The sequence below is a fragment of the Mus musculus genome, chromosome 7, assembly GCF_000001635.26.
Source record: "Mus musculus strain C57BL/6J chromosome 7, GRCm38.p6 C57BL/6J".
Classification (NCBI taxonomy): Eukaryota; Metazoa; Chordata; class Mammalia; order Rodentia; family Muridae; genus Mus; species Mus musculus.
Window position 1 is genome coordinate 49421106 of NC_000073.6, and position 23549 is coordinate 49444654.

At 47.0% G+C, this 23549-nt stretch overlaps 1 protein-coding gene and 1 long non-coding RNA gene across 24 annotated transcripts in view; one reads left to right on the top strand and one right to left on the bottom strand.

The window, feature by feature from the left end:
• The window catches only part of Nav2 (neuron navigator 2), a 651028-nt gene that overhangs the window by 462043 nt on the left and 165436 nt on the right, over positions 1-23549 (top strand). The window lies entirely within an intron of this gene.
• On the bottom strand, positions 12628-17201 carry Gm51447. The gene is made up of 2 exons (XR_003946638.1): positions 16850-17201; positions 12628-15443 (listed from the first exon to the last, which is right to left on the bottom strand). It is a non-coding gene; the product is annotated as a predicted gene, 51447 (long non-coding RNA).

Genomic DNA, 23549 nt, shown 5'->3' on the forward strand with positions numbered 1-23549 from the left:
AGTGGCTTAGGAACCTGGGCAGCCCTCATGTTGTGAATGAACTCGGTCCCATCCTATCTACTCCCCAAACCAGAAACACTTGGGACACAGAGGCTGAGTCCCTTGAGTGTTTAGTAATGGTTACATTTTTTCCCCCTTCAGAGTAGGGGAGAGATCTTTATTTTTATGAGGTTGACAGATTTCTCAACCAAGGTACCAGGAACTTGAAACCAGTACTAAAGTCTAATCCAGAGTATGTGGATCAGCCACATCTATGTGATCCTGCCCCTTGGTGTCTTTCACTCAAACATCAAGAGCTTTTGTTTAACGTGTGTAGCCTTTTCATCTATTAGTTTCACTTCTCGGGTGCTGGAGATCAAACCCAGAGCCTCAACGTACTAGACAAACATGTCACTGAGTCGTACCCCACACCTCTTCTTTACTTCCCCATGCCTAAGTGGCTTTCTTTATTACAATTGTGTTTGGAGGAGTTGGAGAGACAGATGTGGTTTCTGCAGAGGACTCAAGTTCCAATCCCCAGCACCCATGCTAGGCAGCACACAATCACCTGTAACTCCACGGCTTCTGATTCCCTCTTCTGGCCTCAGGACGCTTGTGCTCAGACGTACATACCCACATACAGAAATTCACATAAATAAAACAATTAAATAATATATTTTTAAAAACCATAAATGTATGCTTGGAATATAAAAGTCACATCTGTTTGCAAAATAGTACAAGAGCACATATTTTTTTAAAGTTCTTTTATATTTCTTAACAAGCACTAGTATAATCCAAACTGTGCACACCCTTCCAGAACTTTCCGCAGTACAGCCATATAAATACAACACACTTGCATATAGAAATGTTTGGGGTTTTACTTCAAATGAAAAAGCTATTTTCTTCTTAGTTTTGCTCATGTTACAACCTCATTTATTCCCCCTTTAAAAGGGTGAAACTGACATGTACCTAAAATAAAATAATATAATATAAAATAAAGGCTTGATACTTGCTACAGTCACAGAGGCAGGGAAGGGTGAAGGTTGAAATGAGACAAATTGTTTTAAGATGCTGAACTTAAAATAAATCTGGCCTACTTTATTGACATTACAGTGACTATCAATGGCCTGGTATAGTAAGAACTCCTTTGGGTTTGAGACTAAAACCGGCGGCCTCACTTTATCCTCTACGCGTGAGATCACTGAAGAACTGTAACTTACGCGACATGCTCAGCTGTCCTTGCGACTGGGCCTTGTTCACGTGAGACCTGTTCTCCTTCCTGGTGGGCCTCCTCCTCTGGGCTTTGTCAGCTGTGTCATCTCTTTGCTCTGTTCTTCTGGTCGGGAGATGGGGTTTGACGACTAGCATTCCGTCATGTCCGTGTTATACTGGGTCCATTGATTGAGAGTGTCTGTAAGCGTGTCACTTCGTGGTTGGTGACAGTCAGAGTCAGTGATTAGAAGACAGGACTGTAAGATAATCACCTGCGTTGGGCTGTACACCAGGATTCTGACATGACGTTATGAGTCTAGTAGATGGAAGGAACCTGGCACTCTAAGTCCTGTAGAGGAGAATATTGTGGTACCTCTCTTTCTTTCATTTGCTCCTGTAGAGACTGGGATGGGACTAGCATCAGGCTGGTTGTGGGAACTAAGGGGCTAAGATGCTGCTTTGCAGAGGCACATGGAGTGTAGTTCCACATGTGTGCCATAGCAGAGGTGCTTGAGTCCTGAGCACAAAGGAGTAAGAACCCATTCAGCTTTGGGGAGGAGTCCGAAGCTATTCCAACTGCTTTCCCTTAATACTAGGACGGTAGCCCAGGAAGGAGTGTGTTGCTCTAAAAAAAAAACTTCTAGTGTTGATCTGGGTGTCAATCTAAGAACAGATCTGCTGGGTTCACTTTTGCAGGCTCTGTAGTGGATCTGCCCAAGGTTGCCATAGTGATGGTTAAGCCTTGTTGGTCATTCTGGAACTGTGACCCTGGACAGAGAGAGCAGAGGATGACTGTCATTTCTGGGAAGCAGCTGCAAAAATATCGTGATCTCTGGGCTGCAATCCATTATGGTTGTGGGGTGGGGTCGGGCTGGACCAGGGGCCACTGTAGCATCTCAACTATGCTCCAGAAGGTTGTCTAGAGACAGAGCTCTGTGTGCAGATGGACCAGGCTAATCTATCAGGCTGGGTTAAACTACCACACTCAAAGTCCTCACAAGGCCCTGGAAGAGGAAAAGACCTGGCCAGCTACAAAGCCAAACTCATCCCCGGGGCTGGACTACGAATGTCTGTGGAAGACTCTGGCCTCCAGTTAAAGACAAGGCAAATACTCGGAAGAGAGATGACTACACTTGAATTCTAGCCTTGACACTTTCCAGAAGTGTGACTCTGGTTACGTGCTGCCTATAGGTAACACCTTCCGGACTTTACATGAATCCACATTCACATGTGTACATACCAACACAGAAGCCCATATACACATAGTTAAAATAATAAACTAAACTAAAAAAAAAGAGATGGGCTTCATTGTAAGGTAGGGCTCTGTGTGTGTGTGTGTGTTGTGTGTATGTGTGTGTGTATGGATCAGTGCAAATTCTTTTTTTAAAAAGCTTTATTTTTATGTTGTGTGTATGGTTATTCAGCCTGCACGTGTTCCTGTATATCACATTTGTGCAGTACCTAAGGAAGCCAGGAAAGGGAATTAGATCACCTAGGACTGGAATTAAAGGTGGTTGTGAGCTACCTTGTGGATACTGGGAATAGAGCCTGGGTTTTCTAGAAGAGCAGTCAGTGCTCTTACCTGCTAAGCTACCTCTCCAGCCCCAATGTACTAGCATCCAGCTACCCCACTGTTTTTTCCTGTACTGTGTCTACCTCTTTCTGGTCCCTTCTTCCGAGTTACCTATCATACTATCTCCCATTACCCTCTCTTCCCTTTCTTCCCCTCCATAGTCTCCTTTCTACTTTTCTGTCTCTCTCACACACACATACACCTAGATTACTGTGAAAGAGAGCTTGTTTCTCAAGGTCTGATGATGGACTATCAGTCGGTCAGCTTTCAAGGTGGCTATGCAAATATAGACCCTGGACTTCATACACTTTGCCCTTTCGATTCTGGCTTCTGAGTTTATATTTGAGATTCCTATAATCCTCAAGCTGTAAAGGTGGAAAACCCTTACTCTTCTTAGCCTTGTGTTCTTAGATGCACGTCACGAGAAACACCATTTTCTAATTGCCCTGTAACTCTCAGCGAGAATTTGATGACTTACTGTTACAGGGGTGACTATAGGTAGTGAGACCCATCCCCCCCCCTGTTCCATACCCCCCAAGTCAAGCCCAGCATGCAGCAGGAGCTCAAAAATGGGGAGCCATGAAAATTTTATATCCATTTTATCACAGCTATATTTAAATTTATTCTCAGAGCCAGCACTTGATAACTGGGTTCACTGACAGCCAGGGACTTCAAAGCCAACTTTGGTTTTGTGTTTTTTTACCTTGCCAGTCTTCAAGTCATTGTTGTATTTTATTTTAAAATGTTCTCATTCTTTCTTGTGCCAGCTGAGCTCATAGAAAACAAGGAGCTGGGGTTTGACCCCTTACTTGGGCTGCAGGTACGCAAGGTGGTGTCTATGGTAGCAGAAGGCCAGGAGTGCTTTGAGGGTTTCAGCTTTCCCTAGTCAGTTCTTTGTGCTCGTGGCTCTTAAAGAGTTTGGAGTCTCTTTCTGCCCAGGAGAGCAGACACCAGGGAGAACTATGAAAGCCTCACACTCCAGCTTTTGTCCTTAACACTAGGATTAAACAAAAGCCAACCATCAAGGGGAACAAAATTATGTCTGGTGTGTTTTCTCTGGCTGTCTTTGGGGGCCATTTTCTTATCTGCTGCAGAATTCGGGAAAGCCCTGGGGAGAGGGGGCAGGAAAGCCCTTGGGTGTGTGTAAGGCTATGAATGGTGGCGCTTGGGCTCACCCTTTCTCATGGAAACAAGACGGTTGTGTGGCCAGGTTTGCCTTTTCTGCAATATGGACGTGCTACCAAATCAGCACACCAGCTTACGGTTTCGCTGAACGCTGTCCTTGCTTTGGGGAGCAGGAAGAATGAGAAGGAGGAAAGGAAACTGAGTCGGATGAGAAGACAAAATGCGAATTTGGTTTAGTCTGTGTTGGGGTGTGAGATGAGTGCCTGTTGTGCGTGTGATCTGCAGGTCATCAGTCCAGTGCTTCTCCTGCCCCTGTTTGTCAGGCAGAGAGCATCCCATGTACATGAGTTCTATTTCATTTTAAGCTTCATTAGCAGGGGAATACACTTAGGCATCTGGGTGCTCTCTTAGTCAGGGTTACCGCAGTTTGATCTGCAAGGCTAGGTTCATTCCATTTTAATATTCTTTAAAAACATTTTTTTCCTCCTAACTTGTGTATTTGACAGTATTCATCTACATTTAAAGATAAATTTATTTTGGAGTAAATGAAATGAACTCCTCTGTGGACATGGAAGGCCTGTCTTCACGTTGCAAGAGGGGAGAGGGGCAACTGAGCTGTGAACCTCTAGTCCAGCCACAGCTGGTACTTGGTGATGGGCATCTCATGAAGGCACTTGAGCCCTTCTCTGCAGAAGACAGACTCTCTAGGGCTGAAACCAACCTATCAGATAAGATGTTCTTTAGAACACCAGCCTGGTGTGGGAGGGATACAGCCTCTAGATGCAGTACGTGAAGGGTCGCAGCAAGAATATCCGTTTTAAGGTATTGGCGAAGGTAGCCTCAATTGTTGGTAAGCCTGTCTGTGACTGTTGTGCCTGTGTGAGTGGCCATGCTGAAGGATGTTGTGCACCGGGATCCCGAGGAGCTCCTGCTGGGTTTCAGCAGTGCCTATGCCTGTTTCTGTAGCTTAGAGGCTCTTTGAGCTTTGCGGATGATAACGCAGGCTCAAGCATCAGCGTCCGTAGCCTGCCTAATTCTTTGTAAGGTGATGCAGGTCCCTCTGTGTCCTGAGCCTGTTGCCTTGACTGTGATGGGAGAATCATAGTATTTTCCAGAAATGACAACTGGGTTGCAAGGCCCTCAGCCTATAGAGACTCAGCTTGGGAAAAGCGAGGCTTTGAGAGAGAGAGAAGAAAGAAAACAAAACAAAACAAAATTCACACAACCATCTTGCTTCAGTAGCCCACGACAGTGAGCCTCTGCTGCCCTCTGCTGTCTAAGTCTTGTGCTACATCTCATCTCTGTCTAGCATTCTTTTTTCTTAATTTAACTTTAAAAAAAATTTTTTTTTTGTCTTATAAATATGGGTATTTTTGCCTATGTGTATATCTGTGTGCAGATTGCGTCCCTCGATGCTGGCACAGGCCAGAACAGGGTATCAGAGCCCTTGGAACTAAATTACAGATGGTTGTGAAATGCCTTGTGGTGCTGAGAATCAAAACTGGGTCCTCTGGAAGAGCATTCAATGCTCTTAACCATTGAACTAAGGTACCCTGTTAGAAGTGTAAAGATGCTTCGATTGTCTAGATGTTCCCGTCCAGGCATAGGTTCCCTGCTTTCTTTCCTCCACTTGGGAGGGTGACTGTAGACCCAAGAACGGCTAAGTATGTTCAGTAAGGTCCTGGTGGCCTGGAGGAAAAATTCTGTCTGTAGTAACAAGGAACTGACTGAGGGCCTGAGCTAAGCCCCTCCTCCTCTCAGCTGTCACTCACCCCCCTCCCCCAGGTGAGTAGCTAGGTGAGCTGCTGAACTAAGCCCCTCCTCCTCTTAGCTGTCACTCACTCCCCCTGAGGTGGGCATTGAGCCGTGGGATTCAAGGAGAAGGATGAATCCTAAGGAAAGAGATCTTTGCTAGCAGGAGTGGATTTTTTACTAACTGGAAAGGTTTGCTAGATTTTATTTGTTTTTCGCGGGTGACTAATTTCAAATGAGACAAAGCAGTATGGTTAACAGCCCCACTCTTGATCATACACCCTTCATGTTCCGGGACATGTCTAAGGTCATTTGTGCAAAGTCTCTTCTGTATTAAGCATCAGAATAGTCACTGATAGTCTAGAGTGTAGAGAGAGGTGCCAGGCCTTGCCCTAGTGGGACTTACAGTCTGGTGAGAGAGACAAGTAAAAAATCAACCAATAGAGTCGGTACTTACTCCTCTGCAGAAACTTAGATGCCACACATAGATGTATGCTTCTGGGCTGGGGGGCCTCAAAGGTGAGACCCACAAAATTTGCAGGGTCTCCTTTATTGTGTTTACCCATTTGCTCACACAATAGTTGGGATGTTTTAGAACATGGGCATTGAAAAGAACAAACACACACACACACAAGTTAATAAAACAGAGAAACAACTCTTGGATCCCCATTAAAAAATAAATATAAAGGGCTTTTGTTTCTGTTTTCTCCCAGCTGGATGGATAAATCTTTTGGGAGGGGAGGTCTCTGGCCCCCAGAGGTGTTCAGGCAGTCAGATCAGCCCTGTTCTGGCTGCCACATGTTAGGTTTCAGCAGACAGCCTTGGTGATGTTTGTAAACCTCTGAACTGATTTTCTCAGATAAAGGAGGGAGACTGTGATTTATGCAGGTTCTGGAAGTGCTTCTGTGATTTGGATAAAGTTACTGGTAAACCCCATAATATGTGACCTTTCCTTAAGCCCCACCTCCTGTAAAGGCATCCATCCATCCATCCATCCATCCATCCATCCATCCCAAATGTACTCTATCCTCAGCGGCGTTACTTACACTCTAGAACTCGGTTCTGTTTCAAGGAAGGAAGGACAGTTGGGAGGGAAGAAAAGCGTGCAAAGGTACCCTCGGTGACATTTGCATTGACTCTCCCCACTCCCCCTCCCCGTGTACTTGGGATGATGTCTCTCACAAGTTCAGCTAAGTTGTGAACTGGTTAAGTCTTGCTCTGCAGTCCTCCTTATGGCCGCAGAGTACTCAAAGGCCTGTTTCGCATGCTTCCTGTAGGGGGCACCACTCATCAAGCAAAACCCAGCCTGCTGTGAGAGCAAGTCATTTTAGGCCTTATATCGAAGAAACCTGTCTCTGCTTTGAAGGTTTCTAGCCCTGGTGATGACCTTATTCTGTCTGTCAATCATGTGTTAGGCATGCTGGGCTCAGACACAGGCTTTCTTATGGGCCAGGATGGCTTTGTATTGTGTTAAGTCCATCTGCTCCACAATCAAACCAAGGGCATATGGGCAGCAGGGGTGGGAGTGGCTTGTCCACACTAAACATGTATCCTAGGACGGGAATTCTCACCCATGTTATCCCATTGATCCCGTAGTCAAATCCAAGACATTTCATCTCCGTTCCTCCAACAGAAGTGTGTTTTCTTTCTGCAAACACCTTCACAGCCTCAGAAGTTACAGGGGACTTGTGGGAGCTAGCTTCCCTCTGGACGTCTCAGCCTTGAGCTTGGCAGAACACGCTTGTTAGTCACAAGCCCTGAAAAGTGATATTTTCACATAATAGCTGTGTGCTATTTCCCACGAGCTTTCGGGTTGGCCAGATATTTCTACGGAGGTGTCCCATGTGTGTGAAAATGTGTCTGGGGTCATCTAGAACAGCCATTGCCAAGATGACCCGGTGATCCCTGCATGATCTTTCTGCCAGCGGCTCCTTTCTGACTGTTTTTATGGTGTTCAGATGAGTTCTGGGATAAATGGTTGGGATGTATAAGGCCCACTGGGACCTAACCTCTGAAAGGGACATCATGGCTTGTCTTCTTATGCTGGCTTGCCCACATTGATGAGGGTAGCTTCTGAGCCATGCTGAGGAGGAGGGCGTGCGACCGAGAGAGTGAAGACTGGGAACTATCTTCCTAATCCAACACAACAAATAAGCCAGACACAAGTCAGTAGGCACTGATTTCACTTGTCAAGATGAATGCGCTCAGCTCCTAATGCAGGATTTCCAACAACTCTGGGAGAGAGGCAGAACTAAGAGGCCAGAGTGTCCTCGGTTACTACCATTGACCCATAGGCTGCTGCATGGCAGAAGCATCAGCCAATGAGAAGGCACAGAGGCGTGACCATAGGCTGCTGCATGGCAGAAGCATCAGCCAATGAGAAGGCACAGAGGTGTGACCATAGACCCATAGGCTGCTGCATGGTAGAAGCCTCAGCCAATGAGAAGACACAGAGGCGTGTGCTGAAAGTGGCACTCTGCTTCTGCCTGTTTGGCAGACATGATCCTTGGCCTCCATATCCCCCATATCCCTGCTGTCTCTCACATAGTAGCTGGCAGGTGATCATCCGTCTTGGTTTCACAACCCCCTAGGGATGGGTCCCAGCATCTCTACATAAAGGCAGCATGATTTTGCGACATCAAACACTCTGAACTTCAAGTACCTTTGCCTTGCAATGAACACGAGAAGAGAACCAGCTCTGAGCATATATTTGCTCAAATCAGTAAAAATCAAGTGCACAGGAGTCAAAAGGGAACCAGGGTGGGGGGAGGGGCAAAGAAACCACAGCAGCTAAGCTGAAAACCCCAGGCCTTTACTCTCATCTTCTTGCCTTTGGCCCAAAATCTGAAGCTGTCTCAGACTTTCAGGCTCTGCCTCAGCCATCCTGACTAAACCAGAGTAAAGGATATTTTTAAGAGCAGGGGTGTAGAGGCTAGAGAGATGGCTTAGCAGTTAAGAGCTAATGCTGCTCTTTCAAGAGACCAAAGTTCAAATCCCGTACCCATGTCAGGCAGCTTCTAACTTCTGAAACTACTCCACCTTCCAGGGGATTGTTATCCCAGGCACATACCTATATGCCAATATATAATTAAAAAAAAAAACTTTAGAAATAAAATAGGGATCTAGAAACAGAATGGCCTGTCCCCAGAGGACATTCCTGGCAAATGGACTCCTGCCACCACTCGATAATTTTGCTTGTGGAATCTCAGAAATGCAATTTATTGATTGTTGAAATCTCCCAATAACAGTTTGCCATGAAGGGGGAATTTGAGATGAAAATATTGATTGAGAAAAGCAAGCAAGAGAGGCACATGTATTTGGTTCATCCTCTTCCCCTCCCTCTACTCTCCCCCTCCCCCAATTCGCTGTGTGTGCATGTGTGTGTGTGTGTGTGTGTGTGTGTGTGTGTGTGTGCGCGCGCGTGTGTGAAATAGCTAAAACAGATGTGTAAAGAAGATGCTTTCTGTGGAGTTTTAAGTTAGAAGGACTTCACTAAGAATGGTTACAGGTGATAATTGTTCTGCCTTGCTTTAGAACAAAGGGTTCTTTGGTTAGCAGATGATCTTTCTTCAAGTGTAATTTTATTTATTTATTTTTCCTCTGATTTTTCTCATCACTCCCAAATGCCGGTCCTCTGATCATCCTAACAAGCCCAGACCCACAATTTGGAAAGCCCTTCTGGGTTGTTCCTGGGAGTTGGTGACCGGATTTGAGTAGATGAAAGGCACCAGAGATAAACTGATTACCCTGTGCATGGAAAGGGGTGGGAGCAGCCTGAACCTGGGGTCTCTACTGAGAGGCTCTGGCCTCGGTGTGTTGTTCAACAGGCAACAGAGATGTCCGCTGCTTACTGTACACTGATCAGAACAGTTTGGTCTTATTAGAGAGGCCCTGGATCACCTTCTGGCATGAAACCCATCAAACAGCCAAGGTGCAGGCCAGCTTCCTTGAAGTGTCCAAAACCCATCAAACAGCCAAGGTGCAGGCCAGCTTCCTTGAAGTGTCTCCAGGCGCTTTGGCACACTTGCTTTTTGAATGGCTTAGCTAAGCAGAGAGCTTCGGGGCCTGTGGTGAGGCTGGGGCAGCACGGAAACTCGCAGCTCACCCCTCCCTCCTTGTCTTGAAACCTGCCTTGTGCCCCTTCTCCATCTGTGCATGTGCTCTTCGGTACCAGGAGGGAGCGGTGTTACCCTGGAAAAGCAGTGCTCTCAGACAGCCAGTGTCTGGAATCTGCAGATGCCCCTGTGCCCTCTGCTAGCCCTGCCAAGCAGAACTTTTGGCAGAGGTGCACATGGTCTGACATACTTGCCACCAGCTGTCCCTGAAATAGGGTAAGAGATTGCATGGGGTGTGCACACGTGTGGAAGACAGAAAAGGGTGTCGGCCGTGGCTCTGTCTCCCTCTGCCTTATGCTGTTAGAGCAGCTTTTCACTGAACCTAGAGCTAGGCTGGTAGCCAGCAAATCCTCCAGTCTCTTATGACTCTGGCTCCCCTATCCCAGTGCTGGGACTGCAGGTGCAGGTGTAGCCATGCCCAACTTTTTACGTGAGCTCTAGGGATTTGAACTCAGATCCTCAGGCTTTTAGAATAAGCACTCTTTGCCACTGAGCCATTTTTCCAGCCCCAAGAAGCTGGGTTGTTTTTTTTTAATCATTAATCTTTTTTTTTTCTTTTTTTTTGGTTTTTCGAGACAGGGTTTCTCTTTATAGCCCTGGCTATCCTGGAACTCACTCTGTAGACCAGGCTGGCCTCGAACTCAGAAATCCGCCTGCCTCTGCCTCCCGAGTGCTGGGATTAAAGGCGTGCGCCACCATGCCCGGCTCATTATTCTTTTAATTGCATTTATTTATTTGTGTGTTTCAGGATGTGGTATGTGAGGGTCAGGGGTGTATGCATGCTACAGCACACATGTGGAGGTCAGAGGTCAAACTTGCAGGAGTCAGTTCCCTCCTTCCATCATGCAGGTCCCAGGAATTGAACTCAAGTCTTCAGATGGCAACTACTGTATAAATTCACAATGTGTTAATTTCTTCAATGACCATGTAGGGCTGGCGCTTCCAGTGTTGACCAGCACAGCTCCAGCTAATAGTTTGGTGGGCAGTTAGAAAGTGTGCCTCTGAAGTCTGTCATTTGAAATGGCTTTTAATGGCACTAGAGATTTGGCTCAGTGGTTAAGGGCACTTGTTGCTCTTAGAGAAAACCCGAGTTTGGTTCCCAGCACCAACATGGTGGCTCATAATCATTTGTAACTCCAACTCCAGTTCCAGGGACTACACTTGCAACTTGGCTTTCTAGCTGGGCAATTATTTGATTAACATCTGGATCCAGCCTCCAGCCCATGACAGCTAATGGAAGAGGCCAGCCAAAATCATAAATGTATGTAAGACACTGTGTGGTTTGGGAGTGGGGGTTGAAACTTCTCTGTGCAGTTCTCAAGGGTGAACTTTATTGATGACACCCTCACACTCAGCGTTGAGAGTCCCAGCATCCAGAGTCGTCTAGTGCTGAGAGTAAATGTTTAGTAATTGTGTACTGAATGCAGGCATGGATGAATAAGTGCAAAGATGAAAACTTGGTTTTTTTAGGCTCATGTTTTATGAAATGCCCAGAAGAGGTGAGTCCCTGGAGACAGAACATGACTTCGCTGAGGCTGGGTCACGACCTTGCTGAGGCTGGGTCACGACCTTGCTGAGGCTGGGTCACGACCTTGCTGAGGCTGGGTCACGACCTTGCTGAGGCTGGGTCACGACCTTGCTGAGGCTGGGTCACGACCTTGCTGAGGCTGGGTCACGACCTTGCTGAGGCTGGGTCACGACCTTGCTGAGGCTGGGTCACGACCTTGCTGAGGCTGGGTCAGGGAGCAGAGAGGGATTTCAAGGGGCTGTGGACTTTCTTTGTGCTTTGATAAAGATGTTTGCAAACGAACCTGTGGTGCTGTACACTGTTCTGTGTGAACATACCCTTTAGATATGTGACTTTTGTTATGGTGGCGAGTCCCACCTCATAGTGCGGTTTGAGGACAGACAGCTTCTTGTTCTGAGTGTAGCAAAGCAGGCCTACTGACCCAGTTCTCCTTCCCTGTGGGCTTGCTGTCCAAGCGCCTCCCCTGCGCTAGCTCTCAGTTTCCCTATGTTGAAGACGGTTGCTTTGGCCTCAAGGACGGCAAAGGTTTTTTTGATCTTCTTTCCCTGTATCTTTTTAACTTTAACTCAATTCTGAAGGAATAGTATCCCGAGTGTAATATACCAGACACATAGATGGACACGTTTGTGTCTTCCACGGTGTTCGTTAGAATTTATCAAATAGCCATAAACTCATACTGTTTAGTGGTTTCAGTGACAGCTGTTTATGGCCATGGTCCCTTATCGTCTCAATTCACCCCAATAATCTTACAGGGTGGCTCCCTTTCTATCCCCAGGAGTTCATCGTCTATCAGTATGTCAGTCTGTGCTGGGTGGATGGTACCTATCAAAAGGTTCAGGTTCTAGGTGCCCTCAGGGTTTGCAGTCATCCTCATCCCTCAAAATGGAGGCAAAGGACACTTGTAAAATGGAGTCTCCTAGGGCAATGTACAGCCTGAGAAGCCGTTGTTTTATACAAGATGGAGTAGCTTAGAGTAGAGCATGGTTTCCGGAGTAGGAAAACATTCCCTCCCAGTCACAGATGGTCCAGCAACAGGTGGAACTCTGAGCAGGTAGCTGACATTCCCTCAAAATTCACAGCATCGAGAGCTGACCCAGGCATGAGCAAGGGCCAAGGCGCTGTTCTTTGGCCCTCCATCCAGAGAGGCACAAAGCCTAGCTTTCAGCAGCCAGGGGAGCTGATGCATAGAGCCCACCCTCTCTGTCCTCGGGCAGCAGAGTTCTGGGGTCATCGGGAGGTTCCTGGCTGTTGAACAGCACATGGCTTTCTGTGGTTTGCGGTTGAGGGTCCTGTGGGTTTTCTCTTGGAAAACACGTTTCTTTAGGAATAGCTTTGAGCTGGTCTTTTTCTTCTCTCACTTCTTTTTGAAGATGAAAGAATGCAAAGTGGGGACTTCAAGGAAGCAATCCTCCTCCCACAACTCTTCCTCCTGCCCTGCTCTTCCTCCCTCCTTGTCCTCCTGCCCCCTGCTTGCTCTCCTGTCCTCTCCCCTTCCTCCGGCTCCTCCTCTTCTTCCTTCTCCTTTTCTCCTCTACATTGCTCTCCCTTCCCTCTCTCCTTCCTCTTCCCTCTCTGCTCATTCTCTTCCTTTCCTTCTTGCTCATCTTCCCCTCCCCCTCCATTTTTTTCCTTTTCCCTGTGGTGGTTCAAATAGGAATGGCCCCCATGGACTCATGTGTTTCATGGGGAGTGGCACCATTAGGAGGTATGGCACCATTAGGAGGAAATGTGTCACTGTCAGGGTAGGCTTTGAGGTTTCTCATGCCTAAGCTTTGCCTAGTGTGCAATCAGAGCCTCCTCCTGGCTGTCTGCAGAAGATAGTCTCCTCTTGACTGCCTGTGGATCCAGATGTAGAACTCTCAGCTCCTTCTCCAGCATGCTGCCATGCTTCCCACCATATGATAATGGACTGAACCTCTGAATCTATAGGCCAGCCCCAATTAAATGTCTTCCATTATAAGAATTGCTTTGGTTATGGTGTCTCTTTACAGCAATAAAACCCTAAGACACTTCGTGTCTCTGTTCTCTTCCTCCTTCTCTTCTTTCTTCCTGCCTCCCCACTGCCTAGCCATGAAACAACAGTACATGTCTCATAAATAGCTTGAGGTCCTGCTTTCAAGGTTGTGGACTGGACACAGGGCAGCTATGACAGTAACAGAGGCTGTCCTCATTACTGAGTCAGTCTTAGGTGCCTGGGAGGGATGCTTTTGGCCTCACTGTATCCATCCTGTCCATACCAGCAAGTACCAGTTATATCCTCTGCTTTAAAGACAAGCTCAAGGTCAGAGTGGTTGAACCATCTACCTAATCATATGACTGGCAAGGCCTGGAGTTGAGATCTGAACAAGGCTTTCTGTGCTTGCAAGCCAGTTTTTAATATAAAATGTACATGGGTATTTAGCCTGCATGCTTAGTGCCTGTAAAGGCCAGAAGAAGACATTGGATACCCTGGGTCTGGAGTTACATACAGTTGTGAGCCACCATATGAATGCTGAGAATCAAACCTAAATCCTTAGGTAGAACTGTTAACCCATGAGATATCTTTCCATCCCCCTATTGAGCCAGTTTGAACAAGATGTGTTAGTTGAAGAAAGATAATGTCAGAGACTATCCAAGTTGATGGAGCGGCAACTGATAAGAAAACTACAAATGTTGGGTGGTGGCCCTAACAGTCCGGCCAGACATTCAAGGAAAGGAAAGTGAGGGTGGGAACTGGGGTTGGGGTGGGGGAGCCACATTCGTGCAGCCTGGGAGCTTACAACTATAGATCTTCCTGCATCTCCCAAAGGTCAGGGTTACGGGGTGCCATCCCCGTGTCTACTTGTTTTCTAATCAATGTGATTTTAGAAAACAAATACCAACTCTAGGGGGCAGAATTCCTTTGTTTAGGGGTCTGAGGGGGCACTTTGTTGTGTGTGTGTGTGTGTGTGTGTGTGTGTGTGTGTGTGTGTGTGTGTGTTAGTAGGAATTGATTTTAGCTCCTTGTACATGCTACATCCCAGCCCAAGATCATCCGAGTTCATTGTAAGATCGCCATTTGTTCTACCATCACATGCTCTTTTATCCTGAAGTAACATGCAATCCTGGTCTCTGGATTCTATAACTTCATTTTGTCAACATGTATGTATGTATGTATGTATGTATGTATGTATGTATGTATAATCTTGATTTCCTTAAAGGCAAGGTAAGGGATCAGGAAAGATTTGTAAGCTGAAGACAATTGCCACCCTCTCTTGGTTGTAAGGTTCCCAACTTGCCAGTGTGTGCCCAGTGCTGTGCTTATTATGTGTCTAGCAATGCCCATGAAGTATAGATGACAGGGTATTCCGATCCTGTGCTTGCAGCATGGAGACAGCATACTGCGCTGAGCCTAGTAGCTCTGCTCCAGTGAACATGAGGTCTGGTTAGAGACCAGAGAACTCTATGAGGAATATCATTATTGAGTTCTGTATGGAGCATCCTGTCTAACTCTAAAGGAGTCCAAACATCACCCTGGAAGAAGTGAGGTCAGAACTAAAAGGAGAATTAACTAGGAAGAAGTTGAGAGAATATATCAAAGCTCTCAGGCCAGATGGGAGGAAATAGAAGTCCTTTGGAGATGTGTGAACAAGGCACAATGGCTGACTGAACCATAGCTGCTGGCTCTGGACTCTTGGGTTCTGTGAGGCTGAGAGCTTGCCTGTCCTTTTGGAAGAACCGGGAGGACAGGTGTTGAAGGGGGATTCTGTGGCTCCCTCGTGGTTCACCTTGGCGCATTGCCGAGACCTCTTGATGATTTCCGACCCTGTCGTGGACAGCGGAGGATATGGTGGCCCTCACAGACCGCTCAGGGATGAGATGCCTGTAGTTCAGCAGGGGTAGAAACACTGGCTGCCTCCCACCAGAAGGGATGGTGCTCCCTGCTCCAGTGTGGTGACAAAACCCTGGGCTGGCTAGATCCCAGGAAGTCCCCAGGAGTCTCATCAAGGCAGGTGTCCTGAACAGAGCTTCCACTGTCACTGAAGTGATTCTGACAGGGGGTGGGTGGGTGGGAGGGCGTCACTCGGGAGCTCCATGGGTGCTCGCATTGTACCCTGGGATCTGTTAGTTCCTCAGTTCTCTCCCGCTAGGTAAAGATCAGCAAACTGTCGAAAGTGAGGTGCGCTTTGGACCAGTGTTTCTGAAATAGGAAAGAAATAAGCCTGGAATTTATGTCTGGAATCTTAGGGATGCATCTGTCTCTTCCCTCCCAGAGTCAGTGTGTGTGTTGGGGTGCGGGGAGAGATGGGTGACCCTTGTGTGCTTCTGAATAGCTTGGAAAAGACTGCCTGCTTTCAAACAGCCACGGCTTTGAGCAAATATTTACATTCCACTTAAATACAATTGGACTTTAAAAATCTGTGCTGCTTAGGACTAAAACATTTCATGACTGAAAGAGAGAGACTTTTAAATGGAGTATGTTAGGACGCCTGACTCCCTCTTTTCACTTCCAGGAGGCCTGCTCTCTTCTGATCCGTATGTCCTCGTACCCTGGTGCAGATGTGCTTTAAATGAGTGTTTCCATCAATGGATATACAAATGAGTATATTCCAATGACCGTCATCGTGAAAACACCCCTTTAGTTTAACTGAAGATTTACACGCACACACACACCCTTGGGAACATGTTCTTGTGGGCTTGGAAAAAGAAGGTCACTAGGAGGGGACAACAGAAAGCATGGACAGTGAATGTTGCAGCATCTGGGGAGATGGCTCAGGGTAAGACCCTTGCTGTACAAGCATGAGCCCCTCCCTGAGTTTGAATCTCCAGTACCCAAGTAAAAAAGCTGGCATGGCCATACTCTAGAAAGTCTGGTGTTATGGGAGGCAGAGGCAGTATTGCTAGGACTTGCTGGTGCCAGCCTAGCTCCTGGCACAATGAGACACCCTACCTTACTTTATGAGAATAAGACAGAGTGATAACTGTGTGGCACTGAACATCTTCACCTGATCCATATTTATGCATTTCCAAGCTCTGTAAATGGATCTATATATATATATTATATGAATATATACATGCATGTACGAATATACATGCATATGTGTATATATGTATATATTATACATGTTATATAAGATATTATATGTATACAATACAAATTATATAATGTATAATATAAATTATGATTATATTATACATCATAATTAGTTTCATATATTCTATATAATATATTATATATGTTATATAAGATATTATACGAATTATGTAATATTACATAACAAAAAGAAGCAGACTTCTTCCTGTGTGTGGGGTTGTTGAGTAGACAGACACATGGTACATGGACATACATGCAGACAAAGCACTCATACTCATAATGTATATAATACATATGAAACTAATTATGATTTTATAATTAAAATACGCTAATAAAAACATAAAACTATTTTTAAATGTCCCAGGGACCCACACTGCTCCTAGTCCCTTCTGTGCCCCGTCAAACACCCTGCAAGGGCCCACACTTCATACACCCGGTACATTCAACCACACACTTACTTCCATGAGAGGGGAACTTACTGGCAACCCAGAGAAAAACTAGATTCAACAGACCTTCGGCGCAGTTTTACTCAAGGCGAGGGCAGGCCGTGTAATCTGAGTTGTCCAAGGGAGCGCGTGCATTCCTGGCTGCCGTTTGAAGAGTCTCCTCCTAAGCAGATCCCCGCCGGGTTTATTTGGTTTAGCTCCCACTCTGGGAAGCAGGCTTCTTTCTGTGCGTGGGGTTGTCGAGAGAGCAGCTCCTCCAGGATGCTGGCTGGACAGCTGCAGAATAGCTAGCATTTTTCTTTCCCCACCTCTGTATTGACAGCAGGTTTGAATCACTGGGGCCCTGTTTTATGTAACAGATCCAGGCCAGGAATCACTTGAAAAACATTTAGGATGCCTAATTGGATCTTGTTTTCAATGAAAGGGAGGCATTGCCTGGTACATTGTGTATTTTTGTGTTTGAGGCTTTATTAAGAACATAGAAAGGCCTCAATTTTCTGCCTTTCCTGTTTCCTGTTGATTTTTTTTTTTTAAAGAGGTGGGGGGTGCCTTCCCCAGTCAGGAATATCCCAGCAGCCCGCCACTTCCAACCACATCCTGGCACTTTCTCTTATAGAAACCTGTGGATGAATAAGCGTGGTTGTATCTCTTTTATAAAGGCAGACAGTGGGCCTGGTTTGACTTCCTGACTTCTTGAGGAATGGGCTACATGTATGCGAGGCTAGTATTAATTACAAATGGCACTGCCCTGTGATGAGCAGAGAAGAGAGGGCAAGCGTATGCCTCAGCCGGGACCATCACTAGGAGAGTGGTTAAGAGCCGGAAGAGGACGGTGACGTGTTGAGGGCGAGTCCCAGCTGTGCGAGCAGCAGCTGCTCTGACCTGCCACCGAGACACCTAGGTACTTGACAGGACCTGCCTGACCTCTGGAGAGCTGATGGAACAGTCTGGAAGGATGCTACAGGCTGCTTCCTCATCTTGCCAATGTGGAGGTTGTCTGTATTCTACCCTACCACCCTGAACAGGGAAGCTGACCTCCTAGAGTTCTGCAAAGTATTGACTCGCAGAGAGCATCTTGTCCTACGACAGCGTGTGGTTTATGTTTCCCTCCTTGTGTCTTCTCTCGCCGCCGTGTGTGTCACGTAGTGGCCGTTCCCTGGGGTCTGAGCAGCTGGCCCACATGGCTTGTCAAGGAGTTCCTCCAGCAGAGGTGACTCCCCCACCTAATCTCCTCACCCTCTTTCCAGAAACGGCTCTGGTCCTCTTCTTACCCCATGTCCCCCTCACTTCATAGCTTTGTCCCATGGGTCTGTTAGTTTTTACAAGTGACAGTGAGCCTGAGATATGTCACCTCCACATTGGACAGAGCTGGGCTTGCATTCTCCAGTTGTGTGATAACAAGGATTCAACAGCCCTCCTCCAGAAGACTCACTCCACAGTGCCCTCTGCAGGAGGAGAATGGCATGGTCAGGCCAGACTGCCCTAGTGTGGGACTGGTGCCAGGGTATCTTTCTCACCTTCATTTTCCCTTTTAATTCCCAAGTTGGGAGGATAAAAGGGCTGATAGGTCCCTGTCACTCCTTTAGGCACAGAGAGTTCAGCCACTTCGCTGGAACTAGAGGACTGTCAACCAAGATTGACTGAGTCAAGGGTCGGTTGGATATTATTTGGAACCATCTGCGTCTCCCTGGCTACTGAGGCACATTTAGGAAAGTATGAGAGAGCCAAGTCTACTAGCTCCCCCCCCCCCCGCCCCCGAGGATACTGGAAGTTCATATTGTAAGGTTTCCTCATTGTGGAAATAAATTCAGTCCGTGCAGCTGAATGAAAGGCGTGTGCTTGGTACTTGGGGACGAACGTTCCACTTGAGTAATACGTCCCATTTTTCATTATGCTTGGATGGAACAGAGAGACCCCTGGAATCCCTGGTTGTGATTAGTGTCGGGAATACGTTTGGCTGACCGATTCTTACCCTGATTAAGTACAGAATCTGTATATTTTGTTCTTGTGCATCTGATTTTCTTTTTACTGCTTTATGAAGAATAGATTCCCCAAAACTTCATGAAGGAGACAGAAAGTTACTGTTAATAGCTTAGATGAGTTTTTGATCCTCACTCATTCCCAAACTGAGGTCGCTCTGTCTGTGGTCACACCTGCGTACGTCAGCATTCTACCACTGAGTCAGGATGCCCGAGGTGAGCAAGAGGAAGGAAGAGTGGTTTGAGATGCTGGACGTGGGGATTTCAGTTCCCGGTCATTATTGTCCTCGGACCCAGGAAAGGCAGAGTAGAATGGTGGAGAGGGTGCATTGTCTCCCAGGACCCAGCAGACAGAGGTAGGGGAATGCAGGGCCAAGACAAAGCCATGGTGACCCACTCCCTTTGACCAGGTTCCAACTGCTCAGTCTCTGTGTCTGTCACTTTGCTGAGAGCTGAGCCCGGTGAAGGTTTAAACTATAGATTCATTGTTCTGAGCCTCAGCACCTGGAACAAAAGAAGATTGAGAATTAAAAGGCACAAGCCTAGGATGGGATGGCCTGGGATGGGATTGGGCGACGGCAAGGAACAAGCACCGTGCCCGTGATTGCCCTAGGATTCCAAGGGCAGACGGCCAAATTACCTGGAGCTGCAATCGTATCCCTGGTTGCCTAAAATCCAGAATCCATCAGTTGGGTTGGCAAAGCCCCTCTAGAACAGCATGCAAGAAGCTCAGTTACATGTAAAGTCTGGAAAGCTACAGCCCGGTCTGAGATTGGATCTCCAGGTTTCCCCGCTGTGGCTAGAAGCTCTATTCATCGTTGCGCACCCTCATTCTTGGAGAAAGGTTTTGAGATTCTCACCAGAACAAACCAGATGCTGCCAAGAGTGACTGAGTCATCACACCAGACAGTGAGCTGTGCACTACCTGAGCCGCCTCCAGCAAGCCTGGTAAGGTGGCCCAAGCGTGTGGGTGCTGGCTGAGAGGAGGAACAAAGAGAGGCTTGTCGGGCATCTGTAGTTAGCCCTGGATGCACAATGGTACTGACGACTGAAGAGAGGATCTAGGATGCCTCCTGGCCTTGCTCAGCTTATAACTGACAGTAATGGCACTGAAACAGGATATAACTCCACTCTGCTAATGTCAAGAAAGCTTGACACTGATGGAGGGTGAAGGTGTGTGTATGTGTGTGTGTGTACATTCACATGTATGTATGTATGTATATGTGTGTGTTTCATGCATGTGTGTATGTATGTGTGTGTGCATGCATATATATGTATGTATGTGTGCGTGCATGTGTGTGTTTGTATGTTTGCATGCATGTGTGTATATGTGCGTGTGTGTGTGTGTATGTGCGTGTGTGTGTGTGTGTGTGTATGTGTGTGTTCCTGCGTATACAGAAGTATTTCCATTCTGCAACACCGTTTTGCTCACTGTGAGAAGGCAGAGAGCTGTGCTCACTGTTGCTGGTGAGGGGAGTCTGCTAAGAAGAGCATTGACTTCAGGGTTCGGGTTCTTACCCAGTTCTTACTCAGCCTCATACCAGCTAGGACTTAAGGCAAGGTGCTTATATTGAAGCTGCAGCCAACTCATTTCGTAAGGTACTTGTATGAAATAATGAGTTGTCTTGTTGTTTGTTTTATTTGTGTGTGCATGTACATGTATGTAGAGGCCAGGGTTCAGAGGCCAGAGGTCAGTCTCCGGTTTTGTCCTCAAGTAGTTCACCTTGTTTGTTTTGAGGGTCTCTCAATGGCCTGGTTCTTACCAGTTCATCTCGGCTGGCTGGCCAGTGAGCCTTTGAGAGTTCTTGTGTTCTTTCCCAGGGCTGGGGTTATAGGTGAACACACAATGCCTGCCTCTTTTTCATGTGGGTATTAAATTTAGGTTCTCCTTGCCTATAGATCAAAGATTGTACTGACTAAGCCATCTTCCCAGCTGAGAATTCATGATTTTAGGTGAATTCGTGAAGTGAAATTATTTAAGAACTTAGCGAAGTATTGGGCACTCCAGTGGTAGTCATCGGGGCTTTTAACGTATGAGCAAGCAGGAGCTGCACCAGGTGAAGTCACTCAAGATGACTTCTAAGCTGGAAAGCTGGACTTAGGCCCACCTGGTGAGTGCTGTGCGGCCTGGGTACCATGGAGTAGAAAAAGATGCTCCCAAAAGACACCTCAGCCTTACAGAGTCACCAAGTGAGTACTTTACTTCAAACACCTATTCCACTGCCAGCTTGGGGGGGGAAGTGCGGTGCGAGGGGGTGGGGGGCAGGCCCACTGCAGAAACCAGAGCAGACACCTGGAGGAATCACATCCTGCCTGACTCGGAGTCAAGCCGGAGTCAAGTCGCTGAGCAGCGTCTGGGGGTGTTTTCTACCACCACAGATGCTTTCTTTTCTAAAAAAGAAATCTGTTTTTTCATTAAGAAGACAACTGTCAGGAAAAGGGCTCAGAAGTCTGGCAGCGCTGTGTGGATCAGTGACATTCATGAAGCCCTGAGATTATTTGATCTATCCGATACCAAGTGTCTGCATACTTGGCAGAATGAGGATAAATGACTGCTTTTTTTCTCTGGCTCCTGCACATTTGGTCTAACGTGATCACAGATAGTGAATAATGGTCCAATTCAGCGCTTGCTTTCTGCATGACACCCCCCTGAGGAATACAATTTGCTAGTTCTTTGGTTGGCTTCTGAGTTTGATTGACAGGAAAAAAAATAATAACATCAGAGAGATTACATCTTGCCAGCATCCTAAATTCTGAAGAACAAAAACCATACTTAAATTATTACGAAACTGTTTGACATTCTCAGTTTTAAAATGAACCTCCTGCAAGGGGCGGGGGGTTGGGGGGGTGGAGACTGGCTTTCCTAAGGGAAGGCCTTAAAAGTTAGCAGATGATGCTGTAGTCTCAGAAACCTGTGTCTCAGACCAGAAGAAGGGCCCAAGTTCGTTTGTTTTCTTAACATATATTTCTGTTATGTATGTGTGGGCATGTGTAGGTTAGAAGACTGGTTTCAAAAGTTGGTTCTCTCCTTCCACCTTGTGGGTTCCAAGGATCAAATACAGGTCAGGCTTGGCCTCAAGTGCCAACTGAGCCATCTCATGAGCACGAACTCAGGCTTGTTTGTATCTTACCTCAAGTTGAGGAGGACAGAAAGTGCCACTGAAGCAAGCCTGTGGTCTCGGCAATGAAGTTAGCAACCTCTGATCTCACCTTGGATCCTTTTGTCTGTCCCTGAGCCTCAGTGTGCCCACTGGTAAAATGGGACAGTTGTTAGCTGCCACAATAGCTTCATAATGAAGATTAAAAAGCCAGCAGAAGAAAATGCTCCATAAATGTTGACTATTACACATTTCAATATATGTATGTATGTATATGGACGTACCATGGAAACCTTTTGTCGAATAAACACCTATGAAGAGAGAACTACATGGAGACATGGAGCAGAGATATAAACTTAGGCTGACTGCTCTCCTCTTCCATGGTAGTAGCTGCAGGCACAGCCAGCCTTGCCACCCTTGGCTGTTCCTAGGTGTTCTCTGAACACCTACTACTGTAATGGGACCTTAATTCTCTGTGTTGTTAGCCTGCTCTGAAGGGTATTTCTTTGCCTTTTGTTGTTGTTCATTGGGGCTCAGGGCCATTAGGCAAAAATCTGGGGTGAGCAGGGGAGCAGGTAGGGGAGGGGACAACCTTGGGGTTAGCGGGTCTTCATTCTACTCCTGGTCCTTGGAGAGCTGAGGTTGCCGAGCACAGACTTGGGCCACCGCTAAACTTCAGTGTGTGCCGAGCCACTTAGGAGCTGCTTACAGATGCAGCTTTGTGGGAGGGACTGTCACCAGATATTCTGGCAGACAGGGTGGGAACCTGCAGGGATTTCGTGTTCAACACCATGTTTCTGAGTGTGAGGTGCTGGAGGTACCATTACTCCAGCGAGGCTCAGATCCTCTTTTGGGGGGAGAGCAACATGGCCTTCTCTAAGAACACTTTCTAAGCCTTCTGGGATGTTGCTTTCCCTGTTTTAGTGTTGTCTACCCTGTGTAGTGGAAGGGAGCCCTAGCTTCCCTGTTCTAAATGCTACTCCTGAGTTGGTACTGCCTTCTGTAGGCTTTTGTGACAGCCTTGTTCTGGTGACAGATCACAGCGCAATCCCAGGTAGAGGCAGCTGCCCCTCCACTCCCACCTTCTGCCTCCCTTGCCTGGCTGCCACTGTGAGTGTTGGTTAGCTTTGGATACTTTTTCTGATTTGGGCTGTATATCCCATTTGGGCCCCCCACCACCCATTAGTCAGTCTTTAACAATAATAGACCTTTTTCTTAAACCATTTCATAAAATTATGTTTGTGGCAAAAAATACCTTTAGGAAAGACACACTTTCATTAGCTTTTGGATAGTCCCAGTGCCAGTGGGGCTTTGAGGAGTCCTGTAGGCAGGAAAACAGTTTGACCAGTGTTTACCCTACATGTTCCAAGCCTCCCTGACCAGGAACAACAACTCCTCCTCCTCCTCCTCCTCCTCCTCCTCCTCCTTCTCGTTCCTGCCAGTTGCCTGGCTCCCAGGGAAGTACCTATCTTTGTTTAACTCTGGTCTGGAGGCTCCTTCTGTGGGCAGCCTCCCTTTACTCCAGGACAAAGCACAAAAGGCTGGTGTGCTAGGGTGAGGAGCCTTGGAAAAGATCTTTGCCTAACAGTGGTAGAAGGCTGCGTCCACCACAGTACACAGCAGCTCCTCTCTGCCAAAAAGCTGCCTGGCTGTGGACAGTGATCTCCTGAGGAATGGGGTTGTCCCCTA